The sequence below is a fragment of the Egretta garzetta genome, unplaced genomic scaffold (genome assembly GCF_000687185.1).
Source record: "Egretta garzetta isolate BGI_Z169 unplaced genomic scaffold, ASM68718v1 scaffold413, whole genome shotgun sequence".
NCBI classification, from domain to species: Eukaryota; Metazoa; Chordata; class Aves; order Pelecaniformes; family Ardeidae; genus Egretta; species Egretta garzetta.
In genome coordinates, this window is record NW_009259054.1 from 964,386 (window position 1) to 969,375 (window position 4,990).

A 4,990-nucleotide genomic window follows, 5' to 3' on the forward strand; every position below is an offset into this window, starting at 1 on the left:
AATAAAAAGCTCTTTTGAAATGCAGCGCTATGTGAGGGGCCAGAGCACATAACCCTGCTCTCCCAGGGGTTTCACTGTGTGGCCTAGAGGACAACTTGGTGCAGCTGCAATTGGACCTGCCTCATTACTATGCATTTGCCTGGCAGTCACTGATCTGTGGCAGACTCTGGTTACCCTCATCAGATTGCCCTGTCTTGCTGACTTAACTTTCTGGTATGATGTCAGATCTGCCTTGCTATTACATAACATGTGTTTTGGAGAATATTTAAAAACAAATGTTATAAAAATTTCTCTTAGAAATGAATGGTAAAATAACTTTCTAAATAAGGTGGAGATATTATGGCTTCATCAGAATCCTTTAAAATTTCTCATAAATTTTAAGTATATTAAAATAAGCAACCTAATCTTTCAAATATATGCTATGCTGCGTAGTCTATACTACATAGAAAAGTCTTGCCTTCCAAACTTCTCTTCAGAAAGGCTTTTATCCCTGAGCTCTGGTGCCTACATTCATACTTTTTAGCTCATAGGTCACTCACATTGAACTTTTTGTTCTCACTGTTGTAATTTGTTCCACTTTCAAACATTATAAGGAAAAAGAAAGAGCCAAGTTTTTATCACAGTAGGCAGTACAATTCCACATTAACAGTAAGTACTGTTGTCATCACTGAAAAGGATTTTTTTTAATCAGAAGTACATTGTTATGGTATATGTACACACTCGATTATAGAGAAAGTACGTCTCATTCTGAACTATCCTTCATTAAATTCTTTTGATAATGAAATCAATATTGAAGGAAGTTCAATTTTTCTCTATGTGGTTGGCTTTTTTTTTAATTCCTTGCTTGGACAGTTATCCTGTTCCAATTACCTGGAGCTAGACTTACACAGTGACTTACTAATGAATCTTGAAATAGAGCTTGACTAGTGCTCATATACAACATTTTCATTTTTAACCATCATGTTTGCATTTCGTAGGCGTTATAGGTGTATACAAATATCTGAAGGCTTTTAGAACACATACAAGGCTTACAATACCAGTGCTGCAGAGGCGGATTCATTTGAGACAAATTGCTTATCAGTTGTGTAAAATTAAGTGTCTGTTAACAGAAGAAGAGAAAAGACATAGTTTTTGACATGTCTGTGGATCCTAGGTGTACCATTTATTGGACATTCTGGTATCTTTTAATCTGCAATATGCAGCTTTCCCTCAAGCTTTTCCAACTACTATGCTAACTTTTTCTATATCTTTTGTTCTTATAATAAAGTTAAAATCCAGTGTAAGTAATAATCTATTATGTGTGGCTGTATATTAATACAGAAAAAGGAAAATTAAAATCTGGGCTTTTAAAGCTAAACAGTGAATACACGTTGCCAATCTCAATTTGCCTGTGAAGTCTGAACGCAGAAATAGAAATTTCTTGTTATTTGCTTGCATATTCAATTTTTTAAACACATGTCTAAAAACCAAAGAACTATTGAACCAACACTAGAAAAGTTGGCAGAAGAAAGACTGGGGAGAACAACATGGTTAAAATATTTTTCAGTTAGAGCTATTATTTAAAATGGATACTGCCCTTTAACTTTTTAGTGACGCTATTATTTGTGTTGCAATCACTCTGAGAACTGAAGTAGTTATTTTAGTTCTCAGTGTTAGAGGGTATAAGGTATCCTACTTTGGCAAGAAAAACAACAGATGTTTGACTGCTGATGTAAAAACATGACTTTTTTCAAAGGTGCTATTTTAGAACAAGAAAATTTACACAAAACCAGAAGAGTTAGGAAACTGTGACCTTCTGTGAGAGCTTAACATGGTTTAACAGAAGGCAGCGTAACTTAAGACACTGTTTTTACGTGAATTGCCTGCAAATAAGTGAAAGTTTTCGGTTTCTCTGTAAACCACCACAAGAATGACAGCCTATATATATATACACATATATATGTGTGTGTGTGTGTGTGTGTGTGTATATATATGTATAAAAATACATGATCTATGCATAACGGGAGAAATGTCACAATAGGAGGAGATAGAACATAATGGAAATGAAATCCTTATGAAGAAAAACGCTGGCTGGTGACCTTTGGGTTGCAAAGATTTGATCAATTTGCGTTAGTGTTACACTGTGTTACATCAGCACAATAAAAATTATGTTTGATCCCTACATTCTGAGTGAGAAATTTAATACTGAGTTGAGCTTTGCTTTTAGGCAGGTTTGAGTGAGTGTCCTCCTTTTTTATCCTTTAAAAAAATTAAAAAGGTAATAATAATGCTACAGGAACTAGTTGTTTTCACTGGACGGGCAGTGATTTCTGGTGTCTATTATACTAAAATGGCCAGATGGAAAACCAGGCCCTGGAAATATCCAACCCATGTGTTTGGTGTATGAAGTCTTGTGCAGCCAGAGATCTTCTCAGAATGCTGCTTCATGAATAGGATGCTCTTTTGCACTATGTGTTGAATGAGTTCTTGTGATTGAGAAAAATAAAAAAGACTGGGGAAAAAATGGAAGGGGGAGGGCCATGTGAGAAAGTTGGGGTGGATCAGAATCACCTCAACATTTTATTGTACATTCTTCTTATTGAATAAGTTTTAATTTAGGGGAAATGCTCTCTAGGTCTATTACTTGTAGCTAGGAATATTAGTTGTGGTATCACAGAAATGTTGAGGTTGGCAGGACCTCTGGACATCATCTGGTCCAACCCCCTGCTCAATCAGGGTCACCTAGAGCAGGCTGCCCAGGACTGTGTCCACACGGCTTTTGAACCTCTCCAAGAAGATAGACTCCACAACCTCTCTGGGCAGCCTGTGCCAGTGCTCGGTCACCCTCACAGTAATAAAGTGTTTCTTGATGTTCAGAGGGAACCTCTTGTGTTTCAGTTTGTGCCCATTGCCTGTGGTCCCGTCACTGGGCACCATGGAAAAGTGCCTGGCTCCATCACCTTTGCACCCTCCCTTCAGGTACTTACGTTAATAAGATCCCCCTTCAGCCTTCTCTTCTCCAGCTTTCTCAGACTTACCTTATGGAAGAGATATTCCAGTCCCTTCATCAGCTTTGTGGCACTTTGCTGGACTCTCTCCAGTTTCTCTGTAGATTTATTTACGGTAGATTTCTTTTACAAGAGTTGGCATACATTTGGTTCCTAACTATGCATGTGTTACAAATCACATATTTTAAATACAGCAGGGTAACTGGCTTGCTATTTCAGTTTTTGTGCTATTGTACTTTTACCCAGAAGCATTTATCCAAATGAATCAAAAATGTAGTCTGTATGAAGAGGTGGTGTGTCTGCCTCTCTAGTCTGGTTAAGGCATTGCTGGTTGGCTGTGTTGTAATGAAAACTGGTAAATTTTCTAATGTATATTTTTTTATATAAAATTAAAATACATTACTTTGTCCCTGATGCCACCTGTGTATTGAACTACAAAACAGCTACTGAGACTGGCAATATGTTATGCAGGTGCTGGATGTTAGATGTGTAGCGTACTTCTGCTTTTCTCACACTAGATAGGAAAGTTTCAAGCATATATTGTGTCTTCAGTTATCGTATCAAATCTTTGAGAATTCTGTTACCATTCCAAATTGTCTTGATGGCTTGATTGCGTGGCAGATTCACAGTGCCTATGGCTATACCAGAAGTGGTAGCATTTAACAGTTTATGTTGAGGAATGGGGCATATGGAATTTGGATGCAGTTCTCAGTGAATTTAGTAACACTGGTTTTGTTTCTTTTTCTAGTATTGGTGCATTGGGAATATGGAAATCCGGTATGTTCCAAGGATTAATCTGTTGTTTGCAAACGGCTCTGACAGTGAAAAGCATAGAAACAGTACAAATGTCTTTATTTTTAGATGGTTCAGGGCTTTGGTGCATGTTACTGTATCTTGCACATTGTGGGTTTTACAAGCCAAGCTATGGCAATGGGACAGTCAACAAAAAAAAATCTTCCTGCTTTTTCTCAAGAAGAAATTGTTCCTTGCATTAAGTGGAGATAAGAGAGATCTGAGGAGGGATCAAGACAGTTGAAATGAGAACAAAGCAGTTTCTGCCATTCATCTAAACAAGGTTAAGGCTAAGGGGTGAAAGCTTTTGAAATAAAGCAGCTCTGCTCCTGAACTTGTTTGATAAAATAATCTTGCCTGGTCTGTTTCTCTTCTCACTGTTTTTTTTCAGTGGGAATGTATTATTTCCTCGATTATACTATTTAAAGCCCATAATTGTTGTTGTAAAGGGTAAATGTAGAAGTAATAATTTTGGATATATCAATTACAATTTATACACATCTTAGTGAATGACATATTAAATGGTCCACTTTTTTTCATTAACTAATAACAATAATCTTTTGCAGCTCAGGCCAAACCAAGTGAGTTATGAAAAATACTAAATGTGTATAGAATAAAAACATACTTTTAATAAAAATTTTAAAATTTTGCACAAAATTGAAGCTTTAATGTGCCTTTTGATGACATATTTTATTTGAGCATACTTTTAATAAAAATCTTAAAATTTTGCACAAAAGAATTGAAGTTTTAATGTGCCTTTTGATGACATATTTTATTTGAAATTTAGCAATAGAAAAATCACTTAAGAACTTTAAGGTAATTGTTTATTGAGTTGTGTAATAGAATTTGAGTCTGAAATTTATCATGGATAAAGGTGAAATATATCATGTGGTAGTGTTTGACCTCCAAGTCAAAAAATTCAATTAATCACACTTAAATGTAGTTAAGCGTTAAAGCGTATGTTACACGTACAGACAATTAATTGCAGCTTTCAAAAAACTGCTTCAACACTGAGGCTTTGATTAAGGTCTGGGACTAAATGCTCAAATATGCTATTCCTAATATAGTTGCAAGGCAAAACTATATAAAAAGCTGATGTTTCATCTGAACAATTTTACCTGTCACTGATAACTGGTAATCTCACATGCATAAAATGCATCTGCTTTTTAGTCTCAGAGTTTCAGCAGCCAGAATGTGAGAGTTAAGATGAT